This window comes from Hemicordylus capensis, chromosome 2 (genome assembly GCF_027244095.1).
Source record: "Hemicordylus capensis ecotype Gifberg chromosome 2, rHemCap1.1.pri, whole genome shotgun sequence".
NCBI classification, from domain to species: domain Eukaryota; kingdom Metazoa; phylum Chordata; class Lepidosauria; order Squamata; family Cordylidae; genus Hemicordylus; species Hemicordylus capensis.
Window position 1 is genome coordinate 285,898,313 of NC_069658.1, and position 24,027 is coordinate 285,922,339.

The 24,027-nt window shown below is 43.2% G+C and overlaps 1 long non-coding RNA gene across 4 annotated transcripts in view; it reads left to right on the forward strand.

The window, feature by feature from the left end:
• The first annotated feature begins 19,769 nt into the window (after positions 1 to 19,769).
• Positions 19,770 to 24,027, forward strand: part of LOC128342051 (uncharacterized) — a 33,355-nt gene continuing 29,097 nt past the window's right edge. For all 4 annotated transcript variants that reach the window (XR_008314740.1, XR_008314739.1, XR_008314741.1 and 1 more), the window contains exons 1-2: positions 19,770 to 19,877; positions 22,349 to 22,525. This is a non-coding gene — a long non-coding RNA (uncharacterized LOC128342051). The remainder of the gene's footprint in view (positions 19,878 to 22,348; positions 22,526 to 24,027) is intronic.

Sequence of the window (24,027 nt, forward strand, 5' to 3'; positions counted from 1 at the left end):
AACAATGCTTGTAAGATTGGCCAAAATAGTAAGAATATGAAGTAATGCCTAAAATATACCAAAATCTTATTACTGTCTCCAAACTCAAGCCATCATTCATCCTGATGAAGAAAAATAAAATCAATGAAATGAAACTTTATTTTTCCATTTTGTTTTGGGCTTTACTTGAATCCATTAAAGAACATACATTTTTAACCTATAAATGCCCATTAGGAATAAATGACAAACATTTGTCAAATTTGGATGGCTGAAGTTGGACACTGGTTCTATATCTGAGGCCTAATATGGCAAACAAAATTAATGGACAGGGTACCCTAAATAATTCCAATGGATACAAACAAAAGTGTATTTGGGTGGAAGCAGAAAAGATAATGTCAAAATGAAATCTCTTTGTGTACATGTGTACCTTTGAAGAAAATCCAGATGAAATTCAATTCACCATAGTGCATACCAGTGCCGATAAACATGAATAAGGAAACAGTATATCCAAAGATGTTCTGTGATCTGGGCAATGAAGTAGAACATTTTTGGCAAGATGGAATCCAACCATTCAGTTGCTGTGTAGGGTGGGGTATAAGGCTATTTCTATACATGCTGGAAAATATGGTGATAAATAGCTGTTTGGATGATTTGGTGGTAGAATGAACTGATTAGACTACAGATGAGGAATGTCCCTTTCTAATGGCCTCAATTTAAAACATCTCCCTACATACAGAGACACCAGGGAGAATGGTTCTAGTCCAGCCCTTTGCCCATGTTGGGTTTCTTTCTTGCTTGCTTGCTTTCCTTCCTTCCTTCCTTCTTTCTTTCTTTCTTTCTTTCTTTTTAACAGTTTTGAATGAAGCACAGAGTTTAAAAAAAATTGATGCTCCCAACTGCAGTTTCTGGATGGTACAATTTTATTCTAGTATTTCAGTATGATCCCACTTATTCTGTTGTAAACACGGACCAGGCCTAAGTGAGAGCTGGAGGCAGGCACATGCAAGGAGAGTGATGGCAGTGTGGTGGGCAAGGTGTTCCTGTTGTGATGCAGGTGAGGTGTCAGGAGTCGGTCAGGCAAGGCACAAGGACAAATCTAGGTAGGCCAATCCCTGAAACTCCCATTACAGGTAGCAGCAATGGCATGAGTTGATCAGCATCCCCACATGTAAGAGGGAACTTCTCCCCAATGAGATGCTCGTGCATCATTGCTCTCAATGGTGCTCCCTTTGGCCAGTGTAGAGGGCAGGTGAAGGAGAATCATGACGACTCGTGCAGCACTCCTCCATCTACCCTCCCCACCAGCCAATTGTGTTCATCCACTGAATGCACAGGGCAAAAGGCAGAGAAAGCTTATTGGCCAATGGGGAAGATATGAGGAAGAGCACCTGCTGTTGCCACAGAGGAACTTTAATTTATTCCATGTGTTATGAGGTCTACTCCATGTCCATTTTTAGCATATGAAACATCACCAAAAAAGCCAGCACAGAACACAGGGAAGTAGTTCAAATAGAGAATATGTTGTGCAAAAGGTCACATGAAGTGTGAAGTGATACCAATAGACAAAAGCTTATTGGTTCCACACAAAGAGAAGATGAAGATTAATTAGATCTATCGATGCAGATCTATCCACACAACAGAAGAGAAGAAACTCCTTCTATTGCTCTGAGGATTCAAGTATTTCCCACTGTACTTTAGGACCTAGGCTTTGATTTATAATGGTTGGACCTAGTCTTAATTGATGTTCCACAACAAGAAGTCAACCACACCACTACATTTTCCTGTCTATTGGAAATATTTGTGGAACAGTCCCGTAGAAATCAATACTGTTAAGTGACTCAGGACACAGCTCATTAATGTGGAAAAGGCATGGCAGTGCCAAAGAGGGGAAATCCCTTTAAACCGAATGCAATATTTAATGTTTAGGGCAGCAATGTTGTTTTTGCACTTAGCAATAAGGACAACTGATTATCCTTCATGTGCTAAGAAATACATAGAAAGATATATCAGTTCATTAAGAAAGAGTATCTGTCTCCACTTCCATGGAGAAAATGAGACCGATTTCCCACCTCATTAAGTTAGTAAATGAAAGAACAGAAACTGGATTTGTATAATTGATACAACCATCTCACAAAAAACAGAAAGGAGATTCCTTTGTCTATCAAATCAAGAAAATGCAAAGCAGGTGACTGAAAATTTTACATTTCCACAGTAAAATTACAGAAGCATTTAACACTTTAGGAAAGATTTAGAGATCTGTGTGGTGGAGGTTTTGAAACCTGTATTAGCCCTGACTTAGCACAATTTTGATTCCCACAGAGAATGAAGCATGACCAGAACTTTGCCTGAATATAGCCTCTGGAATTTTTTCCTATTAGAGAAAATCTGAATTACCTTGTTAGTGTCTTTGGTACCACGAAGTAATTATTTTAGCAGAGCTATAGGTCAGCATCAGGGGAAAACCTACAGTACATGGGTGACATTACGATAATTATATTGCTTGCAGTTAACTTGTTGTCTCCACCACATACTACAAGATATGGCTGTCAAACAGACCAATGTAAAATAGGTCATGAATTGTACAACTGAAAAGGTTTGGGAGCCAAAGGAGTGAGGGGTGTTTTCCCTTATATAGTGGAAAGCAGCATTAGAAATTTACAGAAAACAAAACAAAGCAAGTTGTTCTAGTAAGAACTAATCTACCTACTTTCCTTTCACTATCCCTATGACAGGACTAAATTTGATCCAAATCAGTTAGGCAGTTCAAAAGTTAGCCAACTTATACCTCAGACGTTCATGCATTCACCATCTTAAGAACAGAAAAAAAGCTCTGCTGGATCAGGACCAAGACCATCTAGTACAGCATCCGCCTTCACACAGTGGCCCACCAGATGCAGGGCTGTCCTTAAAGAGACCTGGCAGAGTGCGGGGCCAGGGGCAAATCAGCCACTCTGGGGGCCCCTACCACTTAATTCTAGGGGGGGTTAAAAGAGTGGGGCCCAGGGCAGTCACCCTGATTGCCATGCCCTAAGGACAGCCCTGACCAGATGCTTCTGAGAAGCCCACAGGCAAGAGCTGAGAGCATGACCTCTCTCCTAGTGTTACTACACTGCAACTGGTATTTAGAGGGATCTTGCCTCTGAGACTGGAGGTGGCCTCTAGCCCTCAGATTAGTAGCCATTGATAGACCTGTCCTTCATGAATTTTTCTAAACCTCTCTTAAAGCCACCCAGGCTGTTGACTGTCAAGCACATCTTGTGGCAGAGAATTCCATAGGTTGATTGTATGTTGTGTAAAAAAGTAGTTCCTTTTGTCAGTCCTAAGTGTATTGGCAATCAATTTCATGGGATGATCTCCTGGTTCTAGCGTTATGCGAAAAGGAGAAAAAATTTCCTTCTGTCTACTTTCCCCATACCATGCATGATTTTATAGACCTCTATCATGTCTCCCCTCAGTTGTCTTTTTTCTAAACTAAAAAGCCCCTGGGCTTGTAGCCTGACCTCGTAAGGAAGGTGCTGTAGGCCGCTGATGAACTTGGTTGCCTTCTTCTGCCTTTCCTAATGATTCCAAGCATGGAACTGGCCTTTTTCACATCTGCTGCACATTGAGTCACTTTAATGAGCTGTCCACCATGACCCCAAGATCCCTCTCCTGGTTAGTCACCGATGGCTCAGACCCCATTAGCATGTATGTGAAGTTTTTTGTCCCAATATGCATCACTTTACACTTGCTAACATTTAACTGCATTGGCTGTTTTGTTGCCCACTCCCCCAGTTTCGAGAGATTCTTTGGAGCTCCTCACAGTCTCCTTCCTTGCAAACTTGAATTGGGGTGGATGGCATTATCACCAACTATGTGTTTGAGGTATCCCTATGTGTCCCTACAACTGTACCAAATTTAGTCCAAATCGGTTCCCACTTGCACCTCAAATGTTCACATGTCCACTATCTTGAATCAGGGTGGATGACATCATCACAAACTATGCGCTTGAGCTGTCCCTATATGTCTGTACAACTGTAGCAAATTTGTTTCAGATCAGTATGGTGGTTCACAAGTTAGCCTGCTTGTGCCTCAAACATCTATGTGTCCATCATCTTGAATGGGGGTGTATGACATCATCACAAACTACACCATTGAGGTGACCCTGTCACTACAGTCACTAAAACTGCACAGTCACTACAACTGTACCAAATTTGGGTCAAATTTGTTAGACTGTCCACATTTTAGCCCACCTGCGCTTCAAATGTTTACAAATCCACCATCTTGAATTGGGGTGGATTACATCATTACAAACTACACCATTGAGGTGTCCCTACAACTGTATCTGATTTGGTTCAGTTGGTCCAGGCATTGCAAAGTTGATAGAGGACACAGACACAAATTGATAGGGCACGTGCGCGCGCACACGCACACACACAGACAGAATCCTGGGTGATCTCATAAGCCTACTGGGAAGTAGGCTAAAAACCAAGAAATGAATGGTCAATTTAAAAATGTATACTGGAGATCCAGTATGGTTAGTATGGATCCCTAAAATGGTTAGGAAACATTTATATATGTTGCATTATAATATATACTAGCTTAATCTGTGCAGAGCATCTGCGCACAAGTACTTGATTGCTCCCCTCACCTCAGAGAGCTCTCCACCCTCACCGGAGCCACACTCCTGCTCCTCCTCCTCTATCCGGTTGCTTCCATCCCCCTCACCCCTCTTGGTAGCAGCTGCAGTGTTGCTGGTGCCTATTAGCCAAGCTGCAGCCCCCTATCCCCAGAGAACTCACCACCCTCACCTGAGCACCAGCAGCAACAGCGGTTGACCAGGCCCTTCCTCACTTCCACCACCACCATGGCTGCTGAAGGCAGCTGACAGGCCCAGGCCCAGGCCCATCCTTTGCCTCCCTGCCTCCCTTCACCAATGGCCTTGGTAGGCGCAGACAGCAGCAGTGGTTGATTGGGCCATGCCTTGCTGCTGCCGCCACCGCCACCGCCACCATGGCTGCTCATTCCCCTCAGGATGCTGACAAGCTTGGGCACTTCCCTTGGCCTTGCTTCTTCTCTCTTCCCCCCTTCTTTTTCTCTCTTTCTTTCTCCTCCACTCGTTCTCCTCCACTCCCCTCCCTTCCAGAGTTAACAGATCTTGTTTCCTCATCTAATTCACACAGCGGCAGCCTCTTTCTCCTGAATGGGCTCTTTCCTCTCTCACAGTCCCTCTCTTTGCAGACCCCTGCTCACTATCCTTTTATATATATAGATTAAGAACATAAGAAAGCTCGCGGATACAATAGCAAAGCAGTCTTTGGAACGCTTGGCTGTAGATTGCTGGATCCCCTTTAATGGTATGGAGGTCAGGTCCTGGGTAAGGTCAGAATTATGGAAGGTCTGGCAAGAGGAATGGGATGCGGACTCCACGGGTCAGAGGGTTTATGCTTTTTGACCAAAATTGAGTGATTTTAGTCTCTTCAATGTTTCGGGTAGGTCTCGGCAGGTCACTCTGTTTAGGGTGTTGTCGGGCCACTGCTCAACTAAGGACAGGCTGTTTCTCCTCAGGAAATCTGGGGATGATTTGTGCTTGCTCTGTGGAGTGTCTGAGACTGTGGACCACCTTTTGTGGGATTGTATTCGATTCAGTGACGCTCGTGTATGTTTTTCTCTCTCTCTTCAATCTGCTGGTTTTAGCGGTAGGTCTCTTTGAGCGTTGTATTTGGATCGTCGGAATTGGAAGTTAGCTACCTCTCTCTTGTGGAATTTTCTCAAGTCGTCCCGTTTATTTGAACATTTGTAATTCCATTTTTCTCTGGACACTTGAGCTCTTTTTTGGACTTCTAGCAGGTGGCGTTAGTGGGACTTTATGGTCCTGGTACGCCATTAACCTTCAGAAGAAGAAGAAGAAGAAGAAGAAGAAGAAGAAGAAGAAGAAGAAGAAGAAGAAGAAGAAGAAGAAGAAGAAGAAGGTAAGAACAGCCCTGCTGGATCAGGCCCAAGGCCATCTAGTCCAGCATCCTGTTTCTTACAGTGGCCCACCAGATGCCGCTGGAAGCCACAGACAGGAGTTGAGGGCGTGCCCTCTCTCCTGCCATTACTCCCCTGCAAATGGTACTCAGAGGCGCCCTGCCCTTTGAGGCTAGAGGTGGCCCACAGCCCTCCAACTAGTAGCCATTGATAGATATCTCCTCCATGAAGTCATCCAAACCCCTCTTAAAGCCATCCAGGTTGTTGGCTGTCACCACATCCTGTGGCAGAGAGTTCCACAAGTGGATCACGCATTGTGTGAAAAAGTACTTCCGTTTGTTGGTCCTAGACCTCCTGGCAATCAATTTCATGGAGTGACCCCTGGTTCTAGTGTTGTGTGAGAGGGGAAAGAATCTCTCTCTCTCCACACCATGCATGACCTTATAGACCTTTATCATGTCTCCCCGCAGTTGTCTTTTTTCTAAACTAAAAAGCCCCAGGTGTTGTAGTCTTGCCTCAAAAGAAAGGTGCTCTAGGCCCCTGATCATCTTGGTTGCCCTTTTCTGTACCTTCTCCTCTTCTTCTCCTCTACGATCAAGAACATCTTCCAGCCAGTAACAGTTGCATTCCAACTGACCTTAACCATCACAGGCTCCTTCCCCCTATCTGCATATGGAATCCGCACTACCCAATCAGGTGCTTCTGCTCGCAAATTCTTGCAAGAGCTGCCACACATGGGATTAACCACGAGTATGCCTTAGAGAATTATATATAGAGATTGTATTATAAAGATGTGCCACTTTTGATTGGCACCTGCACTGCGAACATTTGGATCTTTTCTCTGGACAAGAGGGCATGAAGCAAAGGCAGTTGGGAAATATTTAAGCAAAGATTTGTTATAGGAGAGAGATATATTTGCAACTATACATCTAGTTGGTAGATGCAACATTACAACAATGGAACATAAGAGAGAAAGATGGTTCCCTGTTATGTATTCAGAAAGAGACTGTAACTCAGTGGCAGAGCATATGCTTTGCACGCAGCAGGTCATGGTTTCAGTCCCTGGCATCTCCACGTAGGACTGGGGAAAAGCCCAATCTGGTAACTTTCCTCCCTCAGCCTAGGCAATCCTATCTATGTGGGGTAATGGTTTCATTCAGTATAAGGCTTGGCTCAAGGTTCAGGGTTTTAAAGTAAAAACTAGCACCTTGAGCAGTGTCTCATGAATCAATATCTTACATAAGGTAGGATTGCCAAGTGGGACTAGGAGAGGGGGATGAGCCACCCTAGTAAGTGTTGGAGATGCAGCTCCTGCATGACATCGACTCTTAGCACCAGCAACCCTATTAGCCATTAAGGACATTGGGGTACAGAGGCAGCCAATAAGGGCATTCCCCCTCTGACCATGCTTTATCTATTCTACTACCCCTTTACTACCCTTTACTACTGATAGTCTCAGGTTTCATTCTCTCACCTGTGAGACAGACTTCCATCTTCTTCTTCCCCTCTTCCTGTATGCAGCTAACCAAGAGGCATGATAGATCTTATCTCTCTCCCTGATGGATTTCCAAAATAAACTACTTTATTTGGAACTTTTCCAGACAATATGAATTAGCAGTTCTCCCTTACCTGTGCACTCCCACTGTAGCTGGGGTAAATAAAGCAATCTCCCCTCCTGAGCTTTCTAACAGGGTTGTGGGCCCAGCGGAATAGTCTCTAGATATATACAAGGAATAAAAGGATACAGAATCCTTAATGTGGCCACCGGAACAGTAAGAATACACAATGTAGTATATTTTGATGAAATACAAAGGCCAATCACAAGTGAAGTGCCAGGAACTGGACCAGAGATCCAGATGGAAAAGAAACCAAGAGTAGAAGAAATTCCCATAAGCCTGGGATTTACTCTCACAAACTCCCATAAACCTGCACTTTATAAGCGGGGTTTCTATCTAGATACTTGGTGACAGTGTTGTTCTTTGAATTAGGAGAACCAAAGTCAATCGGAAGCAGAGGGACCCCATGTAGAATTAGCCATTTGTCCACCTGCCATTCTTTATCCTGCCCATTTATCTACAGATTATATATTTATGCCCAGGGTAGGGATGTGCAGAGAACCGGTTTTGCTGGTCTGGCTCAAACCTGGACCAGATTCAAGCTGACCTGGTCTGGCCCAATCCGGGCACGGGCTTGGCCAAACTGGGTCCAGTTTGGCCATCAAGCCAGGCTGGGCTTGGGGGTATATTTCTGAAGGGAAAATCCAGCTAGGAATCCAGAGAGGATTCCCCTTTACAAGTAAAGGGAATTCCCTACACTAAAAGTGGGAAGGGATGCGAGGGAAAGTTGTATTTACCTTAAGGTGGAGGGGACAGCGGGGAAAGTGGAGGCAGGAGAGAAGACATCAGAGGTGGGTGGGGGCTCCTTCAATCCCCCCACTGGCCTCCCAAATGACACTCAGGGCTGGATGTGGCTCGGTTCTGGCCTCTGCGTGTGTGCAGAGGCCATTTGCATCACCGTACGAAATGGGTCAATGAGGGATGCTCTGTAGTCACTCTATGCTTGTATTGGACAAGTATTCCAGAGCCTTCAGTTCCCTCATGTGTTTGGTTGCTCACTTTGGTGGCAAAGATTTGGACCTGGTGTAAAGCCAGGCATTGATCGTACAGCCTTTGCTGAGTTTCGTATATTGCTGGCCCACTGGGCGAGAGTTTTTTGTTATGGTCTAACCTGATATCTCATCAATTGGAGAGATGAAAGCGACCATAGCAAGGGGGGTAGTAAAGGTCAACCAGGAAATTAGCAAGGCATTAATGACTTCTGGTGGAGTTATGCTGCACCATAACATGCATCAATATTTTTACCAGATCTATTTGGGCAGACAGAGTGCACCTTCCTAAGGAAGGTGCTAAGGAAACAATTTATTTCTGACTGCCTTGCAGCAAGGTTTATGTGAGGTATTCCTTATTTGGGCAAAAGGGAGCTAAACTGAGGTTTGTGACAGTTTAGTGAGGGCTGGGGGTAGGCAGTTTGCCTTATTGGTGTTCACTTGGAGGCACGTTTATGGTGAAGGGGACGTCTATGGTACAGTACCTCGGGGTTTTGTGGCCCAGGGAGCTGGGAATGGAGCCTCTTTGGGGAATTGCTCCACTCACCCACTCAGAGCTTGGGGCTCGAGGGGTGGTGATGTGGGCAACCTTCTCTCAACACAGAATACTGTGTGGTATGGAGGAATCTGGAGGTTGGATGACTGCTGGCAATCACCAAACCGGATTGATTCATCGGCAGTGGGGAAAACAGCCATCTTTAGGAGGCTAGATCCCATGAGTGAAGAAGTTGCTCACACTCCAATCAGGGAAATTAGAAATGTTGGCCCGTTGCATGTTATGTAAGATTGTTAATAAAGTGTGGCCCTAGTTTACTCACACATGTCTTATCTTTCATTTGGGACTGGGTGCAAATAGTTGTCACCTAAATATGATAAAATGTTCATAGCATTCAATACATGAACCACAGTTCCTGATAATTTTTGTGGGCATGGCCATTCTTGCTGATATCTTGTCTAGTCCAATATGCCATAGCATATGTTATGCCTTTAATACAATTGGAAACATACAAATATTGAACTCATTATGAATTATGGTAATTTTAAAGTACTCTCTCTGTTTTGCTTTTTTAAAATATAAAGACTGAAAATGCTATAAAATTGTTTTAAAAGGCAGATTCTGTGACAGGAGCTTTAAGTGTCTCTTTAAGGACTGCATTTCATTGTTTACAAAGCCTCTAAGCGAAGGGAAGCATAAATAAAATATTACCATGGGATTCTAATTCACCTCCCTTTCTTTAATTCATGAAATACAATGGTGTGCTACACATTATTCTTCAGCTGGAGATTGTGCTTTACATTTATTTCTAAGCCTTTTGACTATTCAAATGTAAGAAAGATTCCCTCTGCCACCCTGCCTGCAGTTCCATAATATGATTTGTTCATAGCTCTGACCTTGGATTATAATGACATGGTACTACAAGAGCAACTTTCTCTTCTGACTAGTGCTATTCATTTTACAATAACAAACAATATTCATTTTATATGAGAGGAGCTGCAAGAAGTCATCGCCTCACTGAAGAGCTGAGGTGGCAAACAGTATTGCATCCTTGAAATATTATGCAAGTCCTCACATGGATATAAAATGAATTTGTCTGGAAAACATTTAACTTCTTTCTTGTAAGTGCTTATTGGCTGGTATTTTTGAATAGAGCGGTGTCTCTGCCTAGCTGCATTCACTAGTATAATGCCTGAATATTCTGATACAAAGAAAGCAAACAGCTTTGATTATGATGCTGTTGAGGACAAAGCACAATATGCCACTACTGTGCCTTCTTCTTCCCCATCCTTTCATCCTCCACTTGTAAAAATGAGAATTCTAAGGTATGGCATATGTGGAAATAGTTACACCACCATAAATGTCTGCTCAAGTTCACTTTGGACAACAACACATAATTATGCATAATTATACCAAGTTTGTCCCTTGATTCTTTAGAAAAGAGCAAATTCTACTGCCATTCTAATGTTGTTCTGCACCAGATTTTGGGGTCAAAAACAGTGCTTTCGGGGAGGAAACATAGAAGTATTTATTGAAACCCTCTGCAATATGCATTTAAAAAAAAAAAAGTTGTTGGATGTCATTGTTCCCCTATCTTTTGCAATCTTGGCACTGTTTCTCTTTAGAGTGATTTCAGCCAAATAGGACTCATTTAGTGAACATGACAATGTCACAATACTACATCACCTGCCAGACTTGTCTACATGCTGTTATCACTGAGAGCAAGTCAAGAGTCAAGGTTATATTTCTTCACCTAGTCATATGATCCTATCAGGGATCAAAGAATATGCATAACTTCACAATGCTATGTGGCCAGTCAGTATTGGCTACGTGCTGATGGCACTGCAGGCAAATGAAAGTAAAGCAATTCCTCCTCATTAGGGAGATGTTTCCATCTCTTTCTGCAGCAATCTCCCCGCAAACCACTGAAGGGTGACACACTTCGATGCTGCCAAAAATGTTTGTAAAAATTCCTCATGTCAACTTAATCCTATTCTACAATACATATGCTGTATTGCACTGTCAGTGTTAATCTACAGCCCTGTCAAACAATCCACAGTTGTGCAGAACAGGTGTTTGGCAACACTGGGACAGAAACTAAATGCAGGTGGTTTGCCCATCCCCCAGCTGCCACATCACCTAATTAGTGCCATCACCATTTGTCTAACAAGGTTATGTGCATGCAGCTCCAGCAGCTGGTTCAGGGCAACCATATATGTAGAACTCAACTGACCAGTGCACAATTCCTCATCCATCTAAGGACAATAGGCATTTCTTCCCTGAGCATCCTCCACCTCCTCCGAATTGCCACATGTTTAAGTCACATTTTTGAAACAGTCTGTCATAGTCTAGCAAACATTTCCCTCTCCTTTTCCCTTTCATTCTTATTAAAATAAAAGTTGTATAGGTTGGCACAGCTTGTTTTGCATCACATATGGGCACATCTGTTGTTCTGCATTACTTCATATAACAAACAGCGACAGAATCTTTAGAGCCTATAGAAGTCAAGCATCTCTTGCGGGATCTGAGTCAAAATGCCAGTGAATTCATTTCCAAAACTAGAACTTGCAATTAAAGGCAGAGTCTACAGATCCCAGTGAAATGAGAAGACATGGCACATTAGAGCATGGCTGTACTCTTGTTTGTTTTGTAATGTTGCAAATAATTGTGTTTCTGGGTTTGGAAATAAAGCCTTGAACTCATAATATTCACATCAAATATAAAATGAAAATTATACTACCAAATTCTAAATGGGCTTTTAAAAAATACTGCAATATCAGTTGCTGCTAGAAAAACTATATTTCCCATGAGCTACTAGGCCTGTGTAACCACCTAATGGTGCAGCGGGGAAACGAATAGACCAGCAAGCCAGAGGCTGCCGGTTTGAAACCTTGCTGGTATGTTTCCTAGACTATGGGAAACCCCTATATCGGGCAACAGTGATATAGGAAGATGGTGAAAGGCATCATCTCATACTGCGTAGGAGATGGCAATGGCAAACCATTGTCTTTGGTATTCTACCAAAAACAACCACAGGGCTCTGTGGTTGCCAGGAGTCAACACTGACTTGACAGCACACTGTACTAGGCCTGTGAAAATTCACATTCAAAAAATCAGATTTTATCCAAATTTCCCCAAATCGGTAAAATCCTTATCTGATCCTCCCCTTAAAAAAATGAATCCGTAAAGTTGAAATTAATTCCAAAATATCAAAATTAATTTTGGAAATACTTCAGAATTTTGGAATTAGCAAAATGGAATATGATTTCCTCCACATTGAGGTGAATGGGGAAATCAAAACAAATTCACTAAAAAACATTGATTATCTAATCAATGTTTTTTAGATAGTCAATGTTTTTTAATGAATTTGTTTTGAGCCTTTAAACTTGTCAAACATGTGGAGGGAGGAGTTCTAAGCCCCCTGCAGTGAATTTGAAGAGAACTGGTCAATCTACTGATTTTTTGTGGATTTTAAAAATATTTTGTATAAACTGTTAAAAATGATGAAGTCTGGCTTGTTTCAAGCCAGAACTTTACAAAAACTTCTAAAACTGAAGTACCTCCTTGGACAATCATTTTACCCCTTGTGGAGGAATCTGCCCTTTGCCTTCATGAAAAGGTGTAACAGCATGCCCCATTTGTCTCCCTTGTATATTTCTGGAATGGTGGGGCACACAGTTATGAAATATGGCACAAATGAAGTCCACACTGGAAGGACTCTGTGTAATTTTTATCAAAGTTATGAATCAGTCCCCTGATTTTTGTTGAATTTTTGGAAAAGAAATCGGAATGGTAAAATCTGGCTTGTTTCATGCCAGAACATTACAGCAGTATTCCTAATTTGCACCTTTATTTATTTATTTATTTATTTATTTATTTATTTATTTATTTATTTATTTCATTTTTACACCACCCCATCCAAAGGCTCTGGGCAGTGCACAACAAGTTTTAAAACCCCCCATAAAAACCAACACCATTTAAAACACAATGCTTAAAACAATGTAAAAATAATTTAAAAACAATTCAGAACTATTTAAAACCAATTAAAATACTTAAAAACCAGTTAAAAACCTTGGAAGGCTAGACCACACAAATAAGTCTTTAGGACTCTCTTAAAGGCCAATGGAGAGCCTAAACTGCAGATATCTGGCAGGAGTGCATTCCATAGGCCAGGAGCACCTACAGAGAAGGCCCTCTGAGTCACCACCAGATGTACCGGTGGTAACTGGAGATTGACCTCTCCAGATGACCTTAATGTACAATGGGGATCATACTGCAGAAGGCGATCTCTAAAGTAGCCCAGACCCAAGCCATTCAGGGCTTTAAAGGTAATAACCAGCACTTTGCATTTTGCCCAGAAACATATCGGCAGCCAGTGCAACTGTTTCAAAACAGGCATAATATGGTCTCTCCGGGTTACCCCAGAGACCAACCTGATGGCCACAGTTTGAAATAAAATTAAGTTTCCGAACTACGTACAAAGGCAGCCCCGTGCAGGGGCGTAACTATAATAGGGCAAGGGGAGACAGTTGTCTGGTGGCCCACTGCCTTGGCCCCCCCCCGAGGCAAGTCACATGCCGCGCACCCACCCAGGCTTCCTTCAGTTGTATTCATCCTCCGAAATTGATGTGAGTCTTAAGACCTGGAGCTACCAGAACAGCATGTCTTTCTCTAGTACCATTAAATGACTTGCATAGTCCATAATTTACATTGGTGGGAGGGGCCATTTTAAAATCTTGTCTCTGGGCCCACTCCAACCTTGCTATGCCCCTGGCCCCGTGTAGAGCGTATTGCAATAGTCAAGCCTGGAGGTTACCAGCTGATGAAGCACTGTTTGGAGACTGTTCTCTTCAAGGAATGGATGCAGCTGTCGAATCAGCCAAAGCTGATGGAAAGTGCTCCTGGCCATAGCCTCCACCTGAGATACCATGGTGAGGCCTGGATCCAAGAGCACTCGCAACTGAATACCTGTCCCTTCTGGGGAAGTATAACCCCTTGCAGCACAGGAAGATCTGACTCATCCCTCAAATTCCGATCCCCCACAATAAGCACCTCCACCTTGCTTGGATTCAGCTTCAATTTTTTTCCCCATTACTCCCCGTAGGCAGGCATTTAGGGAGTGAATACCATTTCCTGATGATGATGGTGGTGATGATGATGATGATGATGATGATGATGATGATGATGATGATGATAGCAGCAATAGCACTTACATTTATATACCGCTCTATAGCTGGAAGCTCTCTAAGCGGTTTACAATGATTTAGCATATTGCCCCCCAACATTCTGGGTACTCATTTTACCGACCTCGGAAGGATGGAAGGCTGAGTCAACCTTGAGCCCCTGGTCAGGATCGAACTTGTAACCTTCTGGTTACAGGGCAGCAGTTTTTACCACTGCGCCACCAGGGGCTCTATTGAGATGATGATGATGATGATGATGATGATGATGATGATGATGATGATGATAGGGAAAAATAGACTTGGGTGTCATCAGCATACTGATAATACCCAGCACCAAATCTCCTGATGACCTTATCCAGATGTTTCATGTAGATGTTAAAAAGCATTGGTGACAGAATGGAGCCCTGAGTGACTCCATATAATAGCCCCCATTTTCAAGACCAACCATCACAAAGCTCCACCATCTGGAATCTGCCTGAGAGACAGGAGCAGAACCACTGGTGCTGCCAGTGATTCTGTCGATGCCCTGGTAGGAACTTGGAACAGGGAACTCACCAGGGTAGTAGACTCAATAGCTCCTAATCATCCCTTCCCACCAGCTTTAAAAGTGGCCCCTTGGTATACAGAGGAATTGCGAGGTCTGAAGCAGCAAGACAGGAGACTGGAACGCAAGTGGAGGAGAACTCGGCTCAGAATTGACAGGGCACAGCATAGAGCCCATTTGAAGGTTTATGTGGAAGTGGTGCGTGCAGCCAAAAAACAAATCTGTTCTGCACGCATTGCTTCTCAAGGTTCACATTCAGCAGAGCTGTCCCAGGTTGTGAGGAGTTTGATTCAGACTCCTTCCTTTTCAAACCAGTCCCTGGATACTTGTTCTGCAGCAGTGCTTTTAATGGGTTCTATGCGGACAAAATCTCTTGTATTTGGGCCGACTTGGGCTCCACTGTTTTTCCATAGTCAATTAAGGTGTTGTCCACCAATTCTTCTTGCAGTATTACATTGGATCAGATTCAATCTGTGATGCCTGAGGACATGGACATGCTGCTTGGGGTGGTAAGAACTACCACTTATTCTCTGGATCCTTGCCCGACTTGGCTACTTCTATACAGCAGGGAAATTTGGAGATGGCCTAATTAACATCATTAATTCATCACTGAGGGAAGGCAGGATGCATCCTTGTTTGAAAGAGGCAATGATTAGACCACTTTTTAAGAAGCCTTCCCCAGATCCCTCAGTGATGGACAGATATGGGCTGGTCTCCAGTCTCCCATGATTGGGCAAGGTGATTGAGAGAGTGGCTAACCAGCTCCAGGAAGTTTTGGAGGAAACTGATTATCTAGACCCATTTCAAACTGGCTTTAAAGCAGGCTATGGTGTTGCGTTGGCCTTGGTTGGCCTGATGGATGACCTTTACCAGAGAATCAACAGAGGGAGTGTGTTGGTTCTTTTGGACCTCTCAGCAGTGTTTGATACCATTGACCATGGTATCCTTCTGGATCGTCTGGGGGAGTTGGGGATAGGAGGCACTGCTTTTTTAAATCTCTCCTGAATAGATGATATTCCATGCTGTTACCCCTTTTCATGAAGGCAAAGGGCAGATTCCTCCACAAGGGGGTGGAATGATGGTCCAGGGAGGGTCTTCAGTTTCAGAAGTTTTTGTAAAGTACTGGCTTAAAATAAGCCAGATTTCACTATTTTTACAAAAACTTCAAAAATCACAAAAAAATCATGAGATTGCCCAAATTCATTAAAAGAGACTCTGACCCCCCTGCCTTCACCATATGTTTGGCAAGCTTCAAGGCTCTAGGGCCAATGGGTGTGTGTGTGTGTATGATTTTTAAAATTTCTGCTTTGACCACTCTTTTTTCCCCAATTCAATTTTTATTAATTTTAACAATAATCTTATAATTAACATTCACAACAAATATGGACTTCCCGCTCAGACCTCTTCGTGAATCATCAGCTATACAATTTACCCTTGCTACAATAATAATTCAAAACATAAATTTAAACCTTACAAACACGATTTTAATCTACCCAACCTGCAATTATAACTAGATTTCAAACCCTGCTGTAAGATCCATAATAGGAAAATAGTTCTTTAGATACAACAAGAATGGTTTCCAATCTTCTTTAAAGCATTCTAAATTTTGGTCTCTTATCAATATTGTAAGTTTTGCCATCTCCGCATATTCCAAAATTTTTATCAGCCAATCTTCTTTTGAAGGCAGTTCATTACTCTTCCATTTCTGTGCTTATTTCTGCTTTGACCACTCTGAGGGGAAATCCTAAATTAAGTTGGAATTGAGATTTGAATTCTGAATCTAATCTGATATCTGATATTGCCAGGGCCCATAGAATCTGAATCTGATATTTTCAAATTCAGATCATCTGAATGCAAATCTGATTCTGAATCTTCTGAACGTGTACAGGCCTATGATGGGTCTGCTGTGCTACAAGCAGCTAGCCAGGTACTACAGAGAGCAGTTCCCTTCCTCTCTCACTTCCTAGTATTTGCTGAAGCTTACCATCATTGCTAAGCATCAGCCCATCAACAACCAGATGAGTGAGGTAGGATAGAAAGGAAGAGGAGATTTCGAAGAACAGTGTACAAGGAAAGTGTCAGACTTGGGGCAGGAAGGAGGCTCAGAGCTCACAAAGGGATGGGTTCAAATTCCAAAATGATAGGATGGGTGCAAAATCCAATTTGAGTTGGTATGGCAGTAAGCCAATTTTGGGGAGAAATAGCTCAGCTTATTTCTGAGCCAATCCAAATTGAGGTGAGGGGATCTTGCACATCACTGTTTCCATTCATTTAGGTTTCTGCAGGATGGATGTTTGGCAAACTGTACTCTAAACCCATATGCCAAAACTGTTGGGAATTCTCTCTGGTAAGAGATACCCTTCTATCACAGCAGAATGCACAGAGGCAAAACACAGCAGAGTCTGCCCAGGCATGCGTGTATGCTGATAGTAAAAGAAACTTGGAGCCAGTTCATAGTTTCAAATCAATATAAGGAGTCTGTATTAGTGAACTCCATTCTAGATAGAAAAGTGGAGAGATAGGATCTCTAATCTAGCTAGCTAGCTGGATGCAGAGGGATGGTTTCTGCATCTCTGCACACATGGTGCAGGGAGAGAGGAGTGTGGGTGCTGCAAGGGAGAAGAAAGGGAAGAGAGGAAGGCAGGCAGGCAGGCAGTCCCTAAAAGTAGCAATCTACACATCAAAGGGATAGTGTCAGAGCAGTAGAGAGGAGGAATGACCAATGTCTTGACCCCTCTAGCCCTCTGACTAGTCTGTCCCCCTCTGTCATTGAGACATGAGACAGCGCAGAATCCTTCACTTGCAACAAGAACAACAGAAAGCAGATATGCTCCCTTCTCAAGCTGTCTCCTTTCTCCATCTTTCTCCCATGAAAATTTACTAACTACAGGTTTTGGCATGATAACAATGTCAAACTTGGCTGCATATTTTTAAATGTTGAAATGACTTCCCTGGACATTACCTTTTCTTCTGAAATTATCTTTCCCCCCTTCCAAATGAACACCTAATTAATGTACCTCATGGCTAAAGTGTAAAACATGCTTCATTACTCATTTACAAACCAAGGGAATTAGAGCTGTGCTTTTCCATCTTTTGATATAAAAAGTATAGAAATATATTTTAGAGCTGGTTTTTTTTTTAACCCAATATTAAATATTGGCAGTGCACACAGAAGGAAATTACTTTATGAAAAAATTATAAGGAGGAAAACAAGACAATCTTCCCTCCCTCCACCCACCCTGAGTTGACAGGCCCAATGAAGTAGCTATTGTATATGCAAAGAATTTATTCTCATGGGATACTTTTGCTTCAAATCTATCCAAGCCTTCTATATCTGGGTGACAGCAAGTTACTTGAATATAATCATGGAATCTGTAAGGAAGCACATGTGATGTTAATAGTATGTTAACTGCTTTTTATGATGAGTCACTGGACCATTTGAAAACAGGATTAATCACACCACCTTCCATCTGTAAATGAAGACAATGTATTTGAGGAAAATGATAAAGCAAGGGTAAATACTTTGTATACATATTACACACATGCATACAGCTTTTAATGAAACACAGGGATTCTCAGAGGATGGAGAGAGAAAAGGACTCAAAGATTCCTCTCTCTACCTGATATTTAAGAAGGGAAAGAGGAAAGAGAGGGGTAGTTGAAGGGGACATAAAATACAGGATGATGGGGTAGACAGTTCTGTGAAGGATTGTTGTTATTATTATTATTATTATTATTATTATTATTATTATTATTATTAATTTATTTTATATCCCACTTTTCCTCCAAGGAGCCCAGAGCGGTGTACTACATACTTGAGTTTCGCTTTCACAACAACCCTGTGAAGTAGGTTAGGCTGAGAGAGAAGTGACTGGCCCAGAGTCACCCAGCTAGTTTTATGGCTGAATGGGGATTTGAACTTGGGTCTCCCTGGTCCTACTCTAGCACTCTAACCACTACACCACACTATTATTTATTAGATTTATTAGAAGATAAACATGATACTAGCCTGGGTTGATAAAATTTCACAGCTGCGCCTAGGAAGTTATTTATTTATTTATTTATTTTTACATTTTTATACCGCCTTTCGTTAAAAGAAAACCCCAAGGCGGTTTACAAAAATTAAAAACATACAGTAAAAAGCAGTAAAAACATCAAGCTAAAAACAGGCATAAAAACAAGACAACAGATAAAAACACACAAGAACAGCAGTAAAAGACGATTATGTAAAAGCCTGGGTAAAAAGCCAAGTCTTTAAAAGCTTTCTAAAAGCTGTGATGGAGTCCGAGGAACGAATGGCCACCGGGAGAGCATTCCAGAGTCTAGGGGCAGCAACAGAGAAGGCCCTGTCCCGAGTGCACGACAGCCGGGCCTCCCTCATTGTCGGCACCCGGAGCAGGGCCCCCCCAGATGTTCTAGTCAAGCGGGCAGCAACCCTTGGGAGCAGGCGGTCCCTCAAATACCCCGGGCCCAAACCGTTTAGGGCTTTAAAGGTCAAAACCAGCACCTTGAATTGGACCCGGAAACAAACTGGCAGCCAGTGCAGCTCTTTCAAAATGGGGGTGATATGTTCCCAACGGGCAGCTCCGGATAGAACCCTTGCTGCCGCGTTTTGCACTAGCTGTAGTTTCCGGATATTCTTCAAGGGCAGCCCCACGTAGAGCGTGTTACAGTAATCCAGCCGCGACGTGACTAAGGCGTGGGTAACCGTGGCCAGATCTGCCTTCTCGAGAAAGGGACGCAACTGGCGCACCAGCCGAAGCCGTGCAAAGGCACCCCTGGCTACCGCCTCCACCTGAGCCTCCAAAAGCAGAGCCGGGTCCAGTAGTACCCCCAAGCTGCGTACTTGCTCCTTCAAGGGGAGTGCAATCCCATCCAGAACCGGTAAAATCTCTTCATCCCGATTGGCTCTCCTACTGACCAACAGTACCTCCGTCTTATCCGGATTCAATTTCAGTTTGTTAGCCCACATCCAACCCATCACGGCCTCCAGCCCCCGATTCAGGACATCCACCGCCTCCCTAGGATCAGATGACAAGGAGAGATAGAGCTGTGTGTCATCCGCACATTGGTGACAACTCAGTCCAAATCCCCGGATTACCCCGGTTGACTCCCATGCATGTAAGTTGACTCCCATGCATGTAAATCCAAAAGACAGATACCTTAAAATGCAGTCCAATATTATTTGTGTTATGTTTCCATAAAAGGCACATTGGCCAACATCAAGACTAAGTGCTGGTGTAGTGAATATGGCAGGGATGATGTTCATTAATCTCCCCTTCCTTCTGAAACCCACTGTGACTTCTGAAAATAAGTTTGAGAGCTGCACAACACTCAGAGACAGGTGCGGAACCAGCTGAACAGTGGCCTGTGTCCGGCCCTGACTAGCGGCCCCTCTAGTGACATCCCATGTGATGTCCCATGTGCCCGTGTGACACCCCTCTAATGACGTCCCATGTGTCTTGCCCCACCCAGCAGCCCCTCTAGTGACATCTCATGCATGTGACATTATGCGCATGGGCTCCCAAAAGTCCAAGCGAGCTCTCCCCCCATCCATTTCAGGCAGCATTTGCTGCCTGATTACCTTTATTTTCTTTATCTCCATCAAGCGAGGGAGAGAGAGAAATCAATACTGTTCAAGAACTGCCTGAAATGGACGGGGGAGTGCTCACTCGGGGTTCTCCAGAACCCGGGCGTGGGTAGGGAGAGTTCACTTGGGGCTCTTCTGGAGCCCGAACCAAAGCTCCCTGCAGGCTTTGACAGGCTTTTTCACTGGCAGCCCATGTTCTTTGAACCTGTTTGCACAATTGTGGTTCTGCCCCTGCTTAGGGATATATTGTAGAGTGCTACAATTCACTGTACTAGTTCACAGTACCAGTAACCAGTAGTCTGGATATTGACCATTGTCTTCTGCTGAGAGCTTCCATTTTCTCTTTACAGAATACTGCAGTTGAAAAGATCTTCTGCAAAAAGGCAAAATCAATTTGATCTTTTTCTAGCCTACTCTTTCATTTTCCTAGCCAACTGATTCAAGCAATCCAAGCAGAAAGTGAAAAAGATCTGTTGCAAAGCAAATATGTCCCCACAGATCACATGACTCAAAGAAAACGAGGCCTTGCACTTCAGGGGAAAACAGTCCCCAGAATCGATGCACATTTATTTCAGTGATTCCTCTTTTCAGCAGAAGATAATGAGCCAGTTTAAATGAGATGCTGGCCGCACTCATGATAAAGATGGTGTTGTGCCAAGAGTGCACCTGTCCAGTTTCACCTGACCTGATCTCAGGGCATCCCATATTATCATGAGAGGGCTGTTCATCTGAATCACACATCTACTCATGCTCCCAATACCTGTTTAAACAGGCATTTGGAGCACATGCAGAGGGATAATTCAGATAAACATCCACCTCACATGATTAAGGAATGCCTTGAGACCAAGCAAAATAAAAACCACAACCTGTCTTATGAGTGTTTCACATTTCTAATGGCCCACAATTTATCATCATGCTTTTCCTGAATATGTGGGAGGAAAATGGGAGGAAATTCCTCTGCCTATATGATTTAATATGTGGTGGCTGCTTAACACAAGAGAGTTACCACCATCTGATGTTGGTGCATTGAGAGTGCATTGAGCATATCACATGCATACAGTATGTGAGTCTACCCTAAATCTCTTGCTTTTGGATTTTCATGGAGATAAGAATTCTGGTCCTCACCACTAATCTACCTATCTTCCCCATTCTCGGTGCCTCTGCAATGCAATACAATTTTACAAGCTTATCCTAAGCATTTACACGCCACTCCAGTAAGCCTCAAGATCTAGATGTACACTGAATCTCTAGCAGCTGTTTTTCAATCCACTTAGCTTTCTAAAAATGTGAGTGAAAGTTCACATGACAGGATGTGCTGAGTTGGCCTTAATGTCACCCCAAAATACAATAATTGCTCATACTTGATAATTTTTCTAGAGAGACTCAGCTTTTTCTTCACCAACACTTTTTTATTTTATGCTTATCTGTTTGTCTCATGTGCTGTGCAATATGTGGCACAGTTGAAGAGATTTTCTGCAGGTGTATTATATGCTTCCAGGTATGAAAGTTGCTCAGGAATCTACTATTCTTATTACCCTCCAGAAAGAACATCTGTGAAAACTCTGATTGCATTTCATTTTTAAAGACTTGCTGCTATACCTATAAACTAAAATGATGGCTGGCTTGGTTTCCTTTAAGCACACTTTATTGGTTATCTGTAAAAATAGAAGATAGGGGAGGCAAGGTAATTTCTGGAGGATTCTTTTCAAACAACAACAAAGAGAAAATGCTTTCCATCTGCTGCAGCACCATTAAAGGTAGAAATGTGGTTATTTTTACGTCTGAGTTTTCCCTGGAAATGTGTTAAGAACACACAGCAATAATTACAATTTAAATAATCCATCTAAAATATGATGTGGATATTTTTCCCCAGATGGAAGCCTGAAAATATTCAGATTTGTGTGCAAAGAGGCAAGTGAAGAAACCATATCTCCAAAAACTGATGTGTTTTCTATAGTAGTCAAAATCAATTAAACAGTATGTTTTTAAAATATATTTGCAGCAGTCCAGCAATCTCTTGGAAGTGCCACAACTCTGATGTGTTTACTGTGTTGCTACCTGCATGAAGATGTCTGGGAAAGTTTGCTCAGAGAGGAGATGTACTCTGTTGCCTGTAATGGAAGCTCTATTGCCGGAACAAAATATTCTATAGACTGCAGTGGGAAAGCCCTGCCTGCCTGTATGTTTTTAGTTGCTATGTTAAAGCCGTTGAGTACAATCTAGAGAAAGTTATGCTACATGCTGAGGTCCTATTACTAATGTTATGAACATACCAAGAGAAATGACTATATGACTTTTGTATAACTTCATATCGGAAGATTCTTGTCAGTGGTGCATAAGTATTAGCCTTTGCTGGCTAGTGACAACAAGCTACTCAACACACCCAACCTGCTTAAGTGAGGGTTGAAGGAAAGAGTTTGGCAATTTAAACTAGGGAAGTGCAAACAAGCTTGAGTTAGAGCTAGTTTGAATTTGAACTGGCTCAGTTTGAAGGCTTGACCTAGAACTGAACCAGACCCAGTTCAGTTCTAGGTCGAGCTGAGCTGGCTTGGGCCCAGCTCAAAGCCCCTACTGTGCAGTAAAATTGCTGAACAATTTCTACTCAGAGTGGTGGTGGCCACAGGAGGGGGGGCAGTGGCTCCCCTGACCCCCGCCAGCCTCCCCATGAATCCTGAGGGCTGGGCTGGGGCCAGTCTGGGCCTTCTTCAGCCCATTTTGGTCCTCTGCACATGCATGGAAGCCATTTGTTTGACTTCCACGCATATGCATGGGCCATTTGTGTGACCTGGGTCACGCAGAAGACTGAAACGGGCTGAAGAAGGCCAGGGCCAACCCCAGACTGACCCTGGACTAGCCCTCAGGACTCATGGGGTGGCCGGAAGGGGTCAATGGAGCCACTGCCACCCTGCCACCCCCTGCAGCCACTGAGAGTATGCATTGTTAAGCAATTTTACTGTGCAGTAGGGGCTTTGAACCGGGCCCAAAGTGGCTCAAATTCGAATTGAGCTGTGGCCCGGTTTGGGGGGTGGGTGAGGGACAGTGCCAAGCTGGCCATTCCAGTTCTAATCTGGTTTAGATTTGAACTGAAGTGGGAAAATCAGTTTTGTGCACATCCCTAATTTAAACATAGTCATGAAAGGAAGTACTGGTGAGAAGGAACCTGGACCTTGCAAAAACACCATAATATTTTCTCTCCTCACAAGGAAACTGCCTATGTAATGATTGCCCTGTAACTTTTTTAACATATTATAACATTGATATCCATTCTATAATAGAACTTTTGTGGCAACTCACAATCTTCAACTTCCAAATTGCTCAGGAAGGTGTCAGACCAGGAAACGTGCTTCAATCCATGGATGTGGCCTTTGCATTGGTTTGACATATTTTTTTGGCACTGGCATTTTCCTTCTTCTCACTCTCAGCTTCACCTTCATGCTCACAGCTTCACCTTCATGCTCCATCTCAGATGTCTATAGTATCACAGTCCAATTGATTGTTGCAATCCCATCTGATTTTGCCAATAATTAAAAAAAGTTGCATTTGACATGGTGGTGCCAGAGAGTGGCATAGCCACCACCACAGAACAAGGTGAGGACAAATGTCCCTGGGCTGCTGGGGTCAGGGGGCTGCCATGGTACCCCCTCACTCTTCCTCTAGGGCAGCCCATGTCTTTCTCCCACC